The sequence below is a fragment of the Diadema antillarum genome, unplaced genomic scaffold (genome assembly GCF_040938485.1).
Source record: "Diadema antillarum isolate AM-2024a unplaced genomic scaffold, OU_Dant_1.0 seq00000288_RagTag, whole genome shotgun sequence".
In the NCBI taxonomy this organism is placed as follows: Eukaryota; Metazoa; Echinodermata; class Echinoidea; order Diadematoida; family Diadematidae; genus Diadema; species Diadema antillarum.
Genome location: NW_027271315.1, coordinates 1,113,146 through 1,129,802, shown reverse-complemented (window position 1 = coordinate 1,129,802; position 16,657 = coordinate 1,113,146).

Sequence of the window (16,657 nt, the reverse complement as noted above, 5' to 3'; positions counted from 1 at the left end):
AGATTTATAAAGATTTCATAATCTGTTATTTATTTCTGTATTTCTTTATTGTTTATTTTATCTTTTTTTATTTTATTTATTTATTTATTTATTTATTTATTATTATTATTATTATCATTTTTTTTTGGGGGGGGGGTGGGGTCCCCTTAGGGTGGGGTCCCCTTACGGTCCCAAAGAAAGGCAAGTTGCCCATTTGAACAAATTGAGATCCTGTCCCTGTAGGGATGCTACCTGCCAAGTTTGATAAAAATCTGTCACGGTGTTTTCAAGAAGATGAAATGTAAAAAGTTAATGCAGGTAGCACGACGCACAACGGACACCGGATAGTGAGCGATGTTCAGCTCAGATGACCTAATAAGGTCCCAGGAACTAAAAGAGGGAGCAATCATCAAGTAGTGATCTGGAATGTTCAGAAAACTAATAACAGCATGCCAACCTAAATTGTAATCCTCTTGCAAAACATCAAGGAATTCCGCTATAAATATGACCTTTGCACGCCGAACATCATTGGATGCAAGAAGGATGCATACTAACAGTTTTCCCATCTTTCCAGTTGATTTGACACAAATATATCATTTCCTCTTTTTGCATAAACGGAAGACGACAATGCACCAACTGTTGTGGTATCGTTACCACATATGACACCCAAGCTACTGCACTCTTGAAAGATGACTTTGCTGTTTGCTGCCCTTCTGTTTCAGCTATGCTCCATTTTACTACTGAATGTGACTGCCTGCACAGGTTCACTATGCTTTGGGTTGTGGAGTTGCTAGTAGGTGTTTTCACATCAGCCCGATAAAAATCCAAGCTTGAGATATTTTTTGCGATCACAAATTAGCGCGCTATTTCATTCCCTATTCACATCAGCCCGAAGAGAATTAGCCCGAAAACTTTTCGAGCTAATTCGACAGCTGAGCATGCGCAAACAGTGTCGGGTATACCAATAGAGCGCGCCCTTTCAAAAAAAATTACCCGCATGATCGCCATTACACACGCTAGGCATGATGGGATGCATCGCACTAATTTCTGGAGGCAATTTCACATTATCAAATTGGGCGCTAGTTCGCAAATTAGTTCGCAAATCATCCCGCTATTTCAGAAATTTCCTGAGTCGGACTCGAGAAATTTTCTCGATCAGAGCGATGAAATTAGCACGCTAATTTGTATTCACATTATCAAATAGCGCGCTATTTTGTGATCGGGTTAATTTCCCAAGTCAGAAAATAGCGCGCTATTTCGAAACATCACGCTGACGTGAAAATGCCTATATAGTGAAAGAAACCACTGACAAACATTCTTTTACAACTATTATTTGCATAACTACACTGTATGACAGACTCTCATAATCAGAGACATTCACAGAGAATGCACCAATTGTTGTGGTACCGTCACCACATGACATCCAAGCTACTACACTCTTGAAAGATGATTTTGCTGTTTGCTGTCCTTTTGTTTTAGCTATATATGCTCCAATTTACTGATGAATGTGACTGCCTGCACAGGTTCACTATGCATATGGAAAACTTGCGCGCATTTGCTCCGGAGCGAGAGCACCGGTGCTTATAACACGTGAAAAGACGCGTCATATCCCCCTCCTTTGGGACAAAAATAGCTCTGCACAAAAAACATGGCTATGAATTCAAAACCCTCGCACTCCAAATGAAACTAGAATGTACCCTCTTTCTACTCTGTGTATTTCCCCAAAAATAGGTTTTGGGAAATTAGGGCACTTTTCCCCTGAAATTCTGCTTCAAATCACCAGATCTTGAGTTTGTCTATGGCGGCGTACCCAAAATAAGCCATAATTTTCGGACATGCCCAGATAAATCACAGGCTGTACCACGGAAGCTTAGTGGAATTGTTTACCCTCGCACTTCAAAACGAAGTAGAATGTTTGGGCTCTTCAGTGATGTATAACTTGTTTTGATTGGTCAGAGAGAAATTAGGGCACTTTTCTTGTCAAATCAAAGAATGTTTTACAAAACTGCTCGTGACTTTGCTAAAGCGTGCGAGCTTTTGTGCTGTCCATTGTACACAATTCCCCTAATGCTTACGGACAACGGACGAGCGTGCGTAAACAAACATTTGTGTTTGTGCTGTGAAACGAAGGCGGGAGAGTTCAAGTTATTCACAATTTTCGCTGGATATCATGCTTTTTGAATCGTCTTTCGTCCACATTATAACAGATTAGTCTTTATTGATATTCTGACAATCCTGCAGAGTGTATTACCACTTCTTTCAGAGCTAAATATTGCCAAATTCAAGGATCATCATGCGTATTTTGCTCTGCAGAGATGACTTGAGGTTGCAACAAGCCGTGCTTGAACAGACCATGGTTCAGTCCCATTAAATCAACAGGGGTTAGTGAACCCATTATGTAGATACTGTACGCGTTGGTGTGTGTGCTCGTGAATGGTCAACTTGTGTGGTGAAATGGAAATGCCGTTGTAGGAAATCTAGATTCCCGGTACTAAAAATACTAATATCATTTCATTATTAGCTGTCAGATTAAAAAAAAATGGCTTCCATGTCCATGCATGCATTTCTTCTAAGGCGTATTCTGTCCCTCCAGTAAGCACACGCACGGTTCTCCCGATTCCCGTACAATGGACGAGTCCGCTCCTTCCCATATTATGCTCGAGTGCACTCGGCTGTTGGTTCTCGGCGACTACGTGCACTCTGGTCTGTCAACCCTAAATGCGCGAAATCGTGCGAAAGTTTTCCATATATGCTTTGGGTTGTGGAGTTGCTATAGTGAAAGAAACCACTGACAAACATTCTTTTCCAACTATTATTTACATAACTATGACAGACTCTCATAATCAGTCACATTCACAATCTTCCAGAATAGACTACATTTGCAAAAAATAAAAATCTTTTATGTGAAAAAAAATGATGATATTACACTACTGTGCAAAATCTATAGATGGCAAAACAGAATTTCAGCATTTCTGCAACAGAAAATGCCTTTGATGAAGAGATAGTACTAGCTGTCCGAATACATTGAACAGAGTTATTTGTATTAGGAAACAATGGAGATCAAATATTTGCAAAAGCTGCTGAGGACTAAATATACACTCTTATGTAATTTCACATAGTTGATACAGGGATATGTATACACAACATCGATAGGTGTATTATCTGTGCCTGTGCACATGTGCAGAACGGATGCGCAGAATGGAAAACACTATTCAAGTGAATATCTGATCATAATGTTAATGACACAGTATCATCATGACAGCCATTCCCATTAAAAGTAACCATGCAGTGTAATATGCATGTTGTGTATTGACTCATAACCTCAATCACCACTTTACATGTTATGTGGCTAAAACTTAAGAATAAAAAATCGGAGTGTATGTGCTATGTATTATATTTCATAACATAGATATTTTTATATTTCCATATTGTTGTTCCTTCAGATTACTTGAATACATCAACAAAAAACAAAAAAAGACCTTTCCAACCCAAGATTCTGCCTGTAAATCATCTGTCAATCACTGCTACGTACAAAGTACTAGTATGTACTATAGTTACGACAGGAATGCAATTTTCTGAAGACTGTTAATGAGTATAATTAACATGTTTACCTGCTGTGTCTAGTTTCTTAAAGTGGAAAGATGGAAGTTATGTTCAGTCTGGGGAAAGGTGTACTCCGATGATTTGTGCTAATCATAATAGCAATAATTGACAGATGATGTCAGGGACAGAATCTTGGTTTGTACTTTTTTTTTTTGGGGGGGTTGAGGGGGCATACCCAAGGTATCTGAAGAAAACAGTATAAAAATTGTTACACAATATCTGTATTCATTGGCTATGTGATGTTGAGGGCATCATAAATCAACATAAGTCACCACTGCATTATAGTTCCTTACAATGCTATACAGAATGCATACATTAAACACTGTCTCCTTCATGACCGTCATAAAAAAAACAAGGAAAAGTAGAAATTACGCGGTGCGTAATATATGTCCCCGCCGGAAGTAGCATTTTGTAACAAAATGTGCAATATAGGTAAAAAATCAAGGTCAAAGGTCAAAGAAGTCAAAGGTCAAAATTCTGTGTAGAAGTTTTGAAGCCCTCACCTAGTGCCATCACATAAAGCAAATTGAATCGAAATTGGGTTAGAAATGGCGAAGGAGTAGCATTTTGTAGCCAATGTACAATATAGGTCAAAAATCAAGGTCAAAGGTCAAAGAAGACAAAGGTCAAAATTCTGTGTAGAAGTTTTGAAGCCCTCACCTAGTGCTATCACATAAAGCAAACGGAATCGAAATCGGGTTAGAAATGGCGAAGGAGTAGCATTTTGTAGCAAAATGCAGAATATAGGTCAAAAATCAAGGTCAAAGGTCAAAGAAGTCAAAGGTCAAAATTCTGTGTAGTAGTTTTGAAGCCCTCAACTAGTGCCATCATATAAAGCAAACGGAATCGAAATCGGGTTAGAAATGGCGAAGGAGTAGCATTTTGTAGCAAAATGTACAATATAGGTCAAAAATCAAGGTCAAAGGTCAAAGAAGTCAAAGGTCAAAATTCTGTGTAGAAGTTTTGAAGCCCTCACCTAGTGCCATCACTTAAAGCAAACGGAATCGAAATCGGGTTAGAAATGGCGAAGGAGTAGCATTTTGTAGCAAATGTACAATATAGGTCAAAGGTCAAGGTCAAAGGTCACAACTGAAATTCTGTGTAGAAGTTTTAAAGCTCCCATGTAGTGCTATCATATAAAGCAAACAGAATCAAAATTGGCTCATAAATGACAGAGAAGTAGCAAATTGAACATTTTGATCACACACAGACGCACACACGGACGGACGCACGGACGCACAGACACACACACGTACGGAGCCCGTTTCATAGTCCCCTGCTTGAACTCGTTCGGCGGGGACAAAAAGAGGAAAATTCATACAAATTTGGGGGTGGGGTGATCATGTCCAAATTAAACTTGGGATTTGATGCCTGTTCAGTGCATTGAGGTCCTTTGGAAAACAAAACTCACCTAATGTTTTGTCACATAACGGAAAAATCTGAGCTGCGAACAATGACGGCAGTGTAAATAATGCTACTATGAGTTGATTTTGTTGGGTTTTCCTTTCTTTTTCTTTTTTTTTTTGGGGGGGGGGATTATCTTTTAAGCCCACATGTCCAACTGACAATGCTTACAAGTAGACAATGACTGGTTAAGGTGAGTTAAAAGCAACAGGATTCTGAACCGCAGAGTGATTGAAATAGAGGGGTCGTTGACAAGTTCACTAAGCGGTCACCTCAGCCTTATAGAGTAAAGAGGGCACTCTGACATTGATAGCTTGTCGCTATTCAGTATTTGTTAAACAAACACTGGATACATAAAGATAACAATACAAGGTATATGAAACAAAGAAAGAAGAGTTCAGTAATGGTGGGATTCCCTTCGAAGAAGCAGTGCCCATAGATAGGGGCCCCAGCAAACATAAACAGATAAATTTATAATGGCAATGATTAGTATCCAGGGGAAAAGACAAATTGATCATTTCATACGTACAGGTCAGTCTGCAAGGGAGATTTAGTGAAAAATACAAACATACACAAACACACATTATGACAGACCCACACACACTTCAACACAACCAGGAAAGCTAAGAAAGTAGGGACGGAAGTACGAAACAGATGGTTAAGGAAAAGGGGGAAGTATTGGGTCATAAGTCTGACAGATTGGATTTGAAACAGCCTAACAACACAGCAGCAATGACAATCATAAATCCTCATTCATATCGATAAGGAAACAATGATCACTATAAATCTAGGGTCTCTTCGTGAATAGGATATCAACTCAGTTATGAGTAACACACAAAGTTGAGAAAACAGAAGTCCAGTGTCATAGTGAAACAATAGATACAGTCTGTTCAAATATCTGAAAACACCAAATTTGGCACAAATGTAGACTAACATAAAGCAGATATGGATGTATATTGAGCTCTTCAAGATTCTGCTCTAACAAATTTTATTTCCAATTATACCATATTAAAATTCAAGAAAAGTGACTGAATTTAGAGATTTGGAATTACTTGTTTGGTTGCAATTAAAGTTTTAGTTAACCTTTGATGACCTATCCCATTGCCATGGTAACACATTATTTTTGAAAAATACACATTATAAATTGTAATGAGAGTGACTAAATTTGCAGAATTAGAATCACTCATTTAATTGCACTGAAAGCCCTAGTCATCTTCTGGTGTCTTCTCCCATTGCCATGGTAACAAATAATTTTTTAAAAATACAGCATGTATCATACAATATCAAAATGTGACAAAAAGTGACTAAATTTAGAGACCTACACCATAGCATTACCCATTCAAATGCAATCAAATCCTTAGTTGTTTGAGTTATGAGAATGATAAAAAATGTCCACTGTCGTGGTAACACTTGGAATTCCAGAAATTAAAGGGCAAGTCTACCTTCATCATGTACATAAAGATCGAGAGAATGCAGCAATATTAGTAGAACACATCAGTGAAAGTTTGAGGAAAATTGGACAATCCGTTCAAAAGTTACGAATCTCTTAAGTATCTGCGCAGTCACTGCTGGAAGAGAAGACTACTAGTGTATGATGTCACATGCGTACAACTCTATAAAAAGAGAATTTCACAAAACTTTACTTTTTGAATAAAGTGCAAATTTCTTCGACTTGCTACTGACGTATGTTAAGGGTAATATTATTCCCCCTCCCTTCTGAAAGACAGAAGTCGAGTGTTCTTTTGTTATGCGAGAAAAATGGAAATATGTTGAATTTTCTTTAGTATTCTTTCTCTATATCGTTGTACTCATGTGACATCACAAGCTATAGTAGTCTTTTCATCCAGTCATGACTGAGCAGAAACTTCAAAAATTCATAACTTTTTAACGGATTGTCCGATTTTGCTCAAACTCTCACTGATGTGTTCTACTAATATTGCTGCATTCCCTCAACCCACATTTCTATGAAGGTGAACTTGTCCTTTAATCAACATTAATTCGTAATGAAATGTAACAATATAACAGGGTGCTACATAACCTTTTTTTTTTTTTTTAACCACTTGAACGGTTGGGCAAGCAGATTTTCAAATCATTGCAGAACACTTGCCCAAAAAGAAAGTCCATAAAAGAAAAAAAAATGTGATATAGAAAATCACTTGTAAGTCAGCGGCTTTAATAATATAGGTTTTCCCGGTCAATTTCATACTTTTGTCACTCAAATTCACGCAGCGCACGCACGCGAAAATATTCGGGCATTCAAATTCAGATTTCGAGCGATCAATTTCATTTATGGGCGTTCTATTTCGTTTTCGTGAAATCAAATTCACGATTGGGCGTTCAATTTCAAAATGCGAGCACCGACTTTCCTACTCGTGCATTCAAATTCATGCGATAGTCACGTGATAGTCCCAATGAGCTTGTTTGGAGCGTTCAAATTCATTTTCAGGCGATCAAGTTCCTACTTCGTGCAATCAATTTAACGAGGAAAATGGAGTAGACTTTTAAGAAAGGGAAATGGGCCAACACAACCAATAAAGGCTTGCATATAGTGTAATTATGGTTGTTTACAGGTTCTACATTGTTCTCTGTTCATGTATTCTTTGTTTTTCATCTCAATAAATTTCAAATTGCAATGTCCAATCAGCAGTGCATCCAAACAACACAACGACTAGTAATCATAATTTATTTCTTGGTGATACTGCATGCTGACAACGCCCCAACACCAACCACATAATCATAATAATGACAATTCATCAATTTAAAGACAAACTGACACACAATGATCTCACATAGTCCCGCAAAAGTAAATCAATAAGACAGCAATACATAACAAAAAACACGTATTTAAAATGTTAGAGTATAAGTTTCAATATAGTCGAAATTGTTGTTTTTTTCCCTCGAAAGTGTCAACCAACCCTCAATATTATGCTCGTCTGTAGGCCTATACAGTGTCTAATTTTTGTTTGTTTGTTTCGTTTTCCATCAAACAAGATGGCTGGATAACCCATATTCAGCTGCAAAAGCTGGTCTTCTATAATATGGGGTCCCGATGATGTTCTGCTCTTTGCGATGAATAAATGAAGTGGGATCTTTTACGTGCATGAGTTGTGACTCTCTTACACATGGGACCTCCATTTTATGTCCAATCCGAGGGACATGTGCCTGTATATTCCCATTTGCTAAGCACGAGTTCAAAATTGTCAATGAACAGGTGGACCTCTACTGCAAAATAAATAATCATCATAAATCCCATTATATTCAAAGCCAAATGAGAAACACATGCATACACGACCCCAAACTAACTAAATTCAGGACTTCTTTTACATTGAATGCAGTTATTTGGAACATGGTTGCCTATTCACGAATTTGAATGACCCAACGAGATTCCGTCGCCAGCTTGACATGAATTTGACTGCTCATTGATGAAATGCGTGCTCCTCTCTTAAATTTGAATGCTCCGATAGTGAATTTGAATGTTCCGATAGTGAATTTGAATGCTCCGACAGTGAATTTGAATGCTCCGACAGTGAATTTGAATGCTCCGATAGTGAATTCGAATGACCGGATTTTGAATTTGATTGCTGATTCAGTGCTGCGAGCGTGGAATGCGTGAAATCGAATGCTCGGAATAGGAACTTGAATGACAAAAGTATGAAATTGACCGGGAAAACCTATAAAACACCAATCTTATGAATAAACAGGTTGATTCACATGCTTAAACACACTGGAGAAATTAACAAATGTAGTGTTTGTGTTGCATAGCATTGGGGCTTCTTCATGTTAGTGTTGGAAAATTGCTAAAATAAAATCAAAGTGCATTTCATCACTAAACAGTCATTATCTTTGGGCTTCTGTATGGCTGATGTCATGGATTTGAAGGGGGTAAAAAAGAGAAAAAAAAAGGTGGCTTCAGAACCTTTTTGCTTGCCCAATTTGGGCAAGTATTTTTGCTCATTGTTCCAAAACACTTGCCAGGCAATCGGGCAAGTTCTTCAGCACCTCGACTTGCAGAAGTACCTGGGAATTTGTATTTCAAGTTAAAACTGCATTTGCCATTAATATCTTGATCACCTAAAGTCGCATTTCTCCTAAAACCAGGTGATTGCTATGGCAATGACTTTGCAGAAATTGCTGTTGGAGGAATAAGAGCATTTCTATATCAAAACATAACACAAATCACTAGGTACAGAAAGTTCAAACAATGGCTTTTTACAATATAGATGTATGTTTTCAAGGTAAAGGTCATGCCTGATGGGGCAATTGCCATGGCAACATAATGATGAAAGCGTTTGAGTAGGTATGCTGGGCTTACAAATGAAAATTGCATGTGCTAATTATTTGTAAATTATCCCTCTATCTCTGACACAACAGCATTCAGTATGTTTGTGTTGTTTTTTTTCCTCCACAGGTCTAGTTGACTTTAATGTCCTTACCTGTCTGTTTGCTGATATATTGGTGGTAAGTAAAAATCCCAGGGATGTTGTCATGGTTACAGATTAATTAGATGGTGAAAAAATTTAACCTCGTGTGTGTTTGTGCAAAATGAAACAAGAACACAAAGCATTCTGGGAATTACAATGCATTTTTCATATATCATAAGTGTAAAATTGTATTTCTATCAAGAATATGTTTCACTGCAATCAAAATCACATAGCACTTGTTTTTCTCAAGCTATCGATATCCATGATGTTGTCATAGCAATCTAAAAGTTCACGTCATACAATGGTGAGGGTCATTGTTGGATGTAATTGACCATTTGAGATTTGAGATTTGAGAGTTATGCCACAGGAAGACTTTGCTGGTTTTACTTTTAGACATCTTTGAACAATCGGTCTGATATATTGGGCTATGCTGCTTTACTAGAGGTCTTGTGCTGGCCATAACAATTCATGACAACTGTCTTTATTATTCTATAAAAGTATTTCAAGGAAGTGGATTCTTGTATAGCCTGTGAATCCTAATAATACTGCAGTAATCAAAGTGTGGTGACATGATCGTGATACTGTTTTACCAGATAACTTATATTTATAATTTGAGGTATGATGTGCTATAATCTTCTATGAACACTAATAAGGCCTTTGTGATATTTTAGAAGAATTCTTTTATTACTGATATGTGGTCTCCAGGAGAGAAATTAATTCATTGTGACACTAAGAAATATCATTATCAAATTATTAGTATATCATTCATTTTATTTTAAAAATTTAAACACATATCACACACACACACAAACAAGTCAAGTAAAGGCCCATTAAGATTCCACTGTCCATTGGAAGCTCATCTGATCCCCCAAATGTAAAAATTTTGGCGTTCCGATGAGCGCCAATGAAATCTGATCCCATAGGCTCCAGAGACTGGCACCATGGCTCACTGAGTGTGATACCAATGCCAGAGAGCCCCAGAACCAAGGCTCAAGTTAGCCTGTCTGATGACCATTATATCGTCAGAAACTCAACATACTGTCATACGACATCAGCTGGACACACCCGATAGTCGCACAACACAAGTCTAACACACATCAGATTGACTCGACACTTATCTATGCGCTTCATATACTCTGTGCCTACACCTACGGCCAGTGGAGCTTACCCCTGTGGAGCCGGGAAATGTGCAAACGCCGGGAAATGTGCAAACGCCGGGAATTGTGCAAACGTCTCGCCGGGAAATGTGCAAACGCCGGGAAATGTGCAAACGTCTTGCCAGGAAATGTGCAAACGCCGGGAAATGTGCAAACGTCTCGCCGGGAAATGTGCAAACATGACGACCCGGGAAATGTGCAAAAGTTCAATTTTGCCGGGAAATGTGCAAAACGTCACCGGGAAATGTGCAAATCATTTACTTTAGCGATATTGTGTATAAAGATAGTAGATAAACTCCACATTAAAACTGCCCATGAACTTCCACCATTTAGATTTTCTTAATGAAGTCCTTGACAGATTTTCAACAAAATTGGCAGGTAGCACGATTATGGCAATGGGATCTCAATTTGTTTATATAGTAGCCAACCCCCTCCCCCCCCCCCCCCGAAAAAAAAAGGGGGGGGGGGGGGGGCTCAAAGTCCCAGAACTACGGTATTATCGAAATTCTTCTTGTATCATGTATAACCAAATAAGAATGAGCTAGGTTGGTTCGTTAAAGATATTGATGTCAGGAGTTCACGTTTAATGGCAGATCCAGGGATGCAGGGCATGGGGCGATAAGTGGGGAGGAGTCTTCAAATTGAAGCCTCAGAGTCCCTAAACTAGTGCTATGAAGACATTAATGACTGAAATTGCATGTTGATTATGACGAATCCAGGGGTGTCCGGATCGCGGGGGGGGGGGGGGGGGGGGGGGGTGAGGGGAGGAGAGGGATTTTCTACATTTTCAGTATCTTCTTTAAAAGTCTAGGACAGATTTTCACTTAACTTGTCAGATAGTCTCATTAGGTGATATGATCTTTATGAATTGAAATTAGCCCCCAATTCCCCCCCCCCCCCACACCCGGCCGAAAAGGGGGGGGGGGGGGAGTTGAAGCCTCAGAGTCCCTAAACTCTGGATTTGTAAAAATCTTTTTCTGTCGAACAAAAAATAAAGAAGATAGAGCTAATCAAATCTTTGAAGGCTTCCGTGGTGGTAGAACGTTGGGCGGTAGAAGGCTTCACGGTGCACCACGTATTCTTCCTTGAGAACGGCAAGAACATGCTTGCCGAAACGTCGGGATTGGGTAGGCCCTTTTCAGGGCCACTCACATACTCCAGAAAGAATACGTGGTGCACCGTGAAGCCTTCTACCACCCAAGATAGAGCTAAGTTAGTGCCTTGAGGACATTAATGACTGAAATTTCATGTTTGATTATGGCGGATCCAGGGGTGCCCTGATTGGGGGTGGGGGAGGGGGATTGTCCACATTTACTGCATCTTCTTGATAAATCTCAAGAAGGATTTTCACCAAACTTGGCAGATACCATCTTTACGGTGATATGGTCTTATATGGTAAAATGAGCCCCACCCCCTCCCACTGCCAAGGGGGAGGGGGGGGGGGGGAGGAGGAGTTGAACTTTCAGGTCTCTAAACTCTGGAATTTGTAATCTTGTTCTGTTGAACCGAAGAATGTGGAACTACGTTATATGAAGACACTGTAGTTACTAAAATTTCAGGTTTGATTATGACGGTTCCATGAGTGCCCTAATAAGGGGTGTGAGGGGGAGAAGGGGGATTTTCCACATTTTCTGCGTAGTCTTGTAAAATCTATGACGGATTTTCACCAAACTTGGCAGATAGTATATTTATGGTGATTCGATCTTAATTTGTTAAATTGAATCCCCCCCCCCCCCCCCCCCGCCGATGAGGAGGGGGGGGGGTTGAACCCTCAGAGTCCCTATTCTCTTTATTTATTTTTATTTTTTTACCTCTGTCGAACCGAAAAAGTTAGTGCTGTAAAGACATTAATGACTGAAATCTCATGTTTGATTATGGCGGGTCTAGGGGTGCTCTGATCAGGGTAGGTTAGGGTGTGGGGGAGGGGATGCTGTTCGTTATTCCGAAGGTTCGCTATTCCGAAGGTTCGTTATTCCGAAACACGCACAGTCCCTATACCTACAGGTTCGTTAATCCGAAAATTTGTGGCGTTATTCTGAAGGTTCGTTATTCCGAAGACTGGTTAATCCGTAAATGAAATTCGGAACAATGAACCTTCGGAATAACGAATCTGAGGAATAAAGAGCCTTCGGAATAACAAACCTTCGGAATAACGAGCTGTAACCAGGGGGATCGAGGAGGGGGATTTTCAAAATTTTCTCCATCTTCTTGAAAAATCTATTTCGAATTTTCACCAAACTTGGCAGATAGGCCTAGCATCTTTATGGTGATAGTACTGTAAATACAGTTAATGCATGATGTAGGTTCAAGTTTACTATGACAGATGAAGGGATGCCCCAAAAGAGGAGGGGGTAGGAAGGAGGCTTATTTTTCACATTTTTTGTCTTTTTCCTGAAAACTCAAGACGCATCCCTCGGATAATAAAATTATATATCACCTTTAAAAAAAACATTCTATACAAAAATGATGGAGCTAATAGAGTGCTGGTGCCTGTTATGGTAAGTTGATTCATGAATTGATGTTAAGTGCGGTGGAGGCGGATTTGTCACATATTCACCTTCTTCTTGAAACCCTTATATAATAGATATTTGCCAAGCTTGAAACGTAGCGTAGCGTATTTATCTGGTGATATGACCTCAATTTGTCTAAATGAGCACTGCCCCAACCCCTAAGGTGGGAGGAGATGGAGCTCCCACCCCATCTCCGCCCCTTGAACTTGAGAGGGACCATGACGAGGGGGGTGAGGTCGTTCGGGTGGCATTCAGAATTTTATTGAAAAGCCTATACATATGAAAAAACGGAATACATACTTTTTAAAGACATTTTCTATACAACCAAGAGTAATAGAACACAATTTTATCATATTTTTAGAAGGTAGATCTATACTTTGATGAAATTTCACGTCTGCTTACTAAATGACGTGGGGGCTACCCTGGTCTTATCCCTATCTTTGGGGAAGGGGAACAACTTGGATTTGTTGTCCCTTCGAACAAAGTGGGATTCTATTACCCTAGAGATACCTCCCACGTTCGGTGAAAATCCATCAAAGATTTCTCAAGAGGATGCAGAATATGTGTAAATCCCCCTCCCCCCCCCCCCCCCCCCGATAAGGACACCCCTCGATCCGCCACAATCAAACGTGAAATAAAATTTAGGGCATTAATGTCTTCATAGCACTAACTAAGCTCTCTTTTCCAGTTTGACAGAAGAAGATAAAAATTGAGTTTAGTGACTCCGAGGCTTCACCCCCCCCCCCCCCTTAAGCGGTGTGTGTGTGTGTGTGTGTGTGTGTGTGTATGGGAGGGGGCTCATTTTAACAAATTAAGTGCCTATCACCGTAAAGAGGCAATCTGCCAATTTTGGTGAAAATCCGTCGTAGATTTTTCAAGAAGATGCTGAAAATGTGGAAAATTCCTCTCCTTGCCCTCACCCCCTCGATCTGGAGACCCCTTGATCCGCACCATAACCAAACATGAAATTTCATTCATTAACGCTGTATCTTCATAGCACTAACTTAGCTCTATCTTCATCGGTTTGACAGAAGAAGATTAAAAAAGTTCCAGAGTTTAGGGACGCTGAACCTTCAACCCCCCGCAGCCCCCCCCCCCCCCCTTTGGGGGGGGGGCTCATTTGAACAAATTAAGATCATAATTATTACCATAATCTTGCTATCTGTCAAGTTTGGTGAAAATCCCTCATAGATATTTCAAGAAGATGCTAAAAATGTGGAATATCCCCCTCCACCCATCACCCCTCCACCCATCACCCCCCCCCCCCCCCCCCCCCCCCCCCCCCGATCTGGGCACCCCTTGATCCGCCATAATCAAACATGGCATTTCATTCATTAATCATGTTAATGTCTTCATATCACTAACTTAGCTCTATCTTTTTCGGTTTGACAGAAGAAGATTTTTTAAAATTCACATTTTTGCGGGGATGTTAAAAGTGAAGCTTAAATCCTCCCTCCCCCCCCCCCCCCCCTTCGGCGATGGGAGGGGGGCGCATTTTAACAAATCAAGATTATATTAACATAAATATGACTGTATCTCACAAGTTGGGTGAAAATCCGTCCTAGATTTTTCGAGAATGTGCTGAAAATGTGGAAAATCCCCCTCCTCCCCCTCACCCCCGATCAGGGCACCCCTGGGTCCGCCATAATGAAACATGACATTTTAGTCATTAATGTCTTCATAGCACTAACTTAGCTCTTTCTTTTTCGGTTCGACAGTTGAAGAAAAAATATCAAGCGTTTAGGGACTCTGAGGCTTCAACTCCTGCCCCCCCCCCCCCCCCCCCCCCTCCTTATAGAACTGGTGTGTGTGTGTGTGTGGGGGGGGGGGGCTCATTTTTACAACTTACGATCATATCACCATTAAGATGTTATCTGCCAATTCTGGTGAAAATTCATTGTAGGATTTGCAAGAAAATGCTGAAATTTTAATTAAAAACTAGAAATGTCGCTATGGCGACTGATGCCTCCGCCAAAATGCATAATTCTCCCAATAGGTGTATTGTATAATGTCTTCACAATGTGAGATAACAGTTTCACATATCTGGCAAAAGTCTGACTGACCCTTTTATAAGTTTAAGCATTGAGTAATTTTCAAGGTATAAAGAAAGAGTGTAATTACAGTATAAAGTAGTTTTTTTTTCATTTAAACCTGGCCTTGACCCTTAACCTTTGACCTTTGACCTTCTGGCAGGAAATTTCCAAGAGAATCTCCATTAGCTAATATATGTACATCAAGTTTTAAAGATAATAATGCAAGCATTGCATATACTAGTATATGAGGGAAATAGTAAAATTTTGATGAGATGACCTTGACCTCTGACCCATGACTATTGACCCATGACCCCTAAATTCCCTAGATGATCCCTGCCAAAATGTGTATATACCAAGTTCCATGAAGATAGGCCTACATTGAACCATTTGTGAGAGAAGTGAAATTGTAACATTTTCACCTAATCTTTGACCTTTTGACCTTTGACCTTATGACATGAAACTCCCCTTGGAGAATCCTTATGCAGTAGATATGTTTATGAAGGTGAACTTGTCCTTTAAAGAAAATACCTTTGGGCATTGCATGGATATGGGGAAATAGCGACATTTTTAGCATTTGACCTTGACCTTTTGACCTTTGACCTCTTGCCAATGTCACTAAAATCTACTCAACTAATTGCCGTATCATACATCATCCTTGGACCAAGTTTGGTGAAAGCTGCTTCATCCAGTTTTGAGTTATCACGTAAAAAGTTAAATTTTAGGATTTGACCTTGATCTTTGACCTTTGACCTCTGTCCGATTTCACTCAAAAATTAATCAAGTAATTGTCTCACCATACATCATCCTTGGACAAAGTTTGGTGAAATTTGCTTGATCCAGTCTTGAGTTATCGCGTAAACAGATAAAATTTCATGACTTGACCCTGACTTTTGACCTTTGACATTTGGCCGATTTCACTCAAGATCTAATCAAGTAATTGCCCCATCATACTTTATACTTGGACCAAGTTTGGTAAAATTCCCGTAAATATTACTCAAGTTATCGCGTAAATGAATGCGGACGGACGTACGGACAACACGAAAACATAATGCCTCCGGCACCACTTCGTGGCGGAGGCATAAAAAACAAGACAGATGGTTGCTAAGACAGGTGGTAAAGATGGTAATGGGTCGTGCGCAGCTTTGATTGAGAGTTTCTCTTCCATCTCTACATAATATAGGTGAGATGAATGGTTTGCACATTTCCCGGCGACGTTTTGCACATTTCCCGGCAAAATTGAACATTTGCATATTTCCCGGCGCCACGTTTGCACATTTCCCGTTGATGAAATTTAGAGATTTGCACATTTCCCGGCAAGACGTTTGCACATTTCCCGGCGTTTGCACATTTCCCGGCGAGACGTTTGCACATTTCCAGGCGTTTGCACATTTCCCGGCGTTTGCACATTTCCCGGCTCCACAAACCCCCCCCCCCCCCCCGCACTTTTTTGCACCATACAAATGAATACATAGAGTGTCACCACTCTGTCAGCTGAAGAAACCCGGAAGTTGCACCCTACAGAAGTTGCGGTGACGACCTTTTTTGTTTTG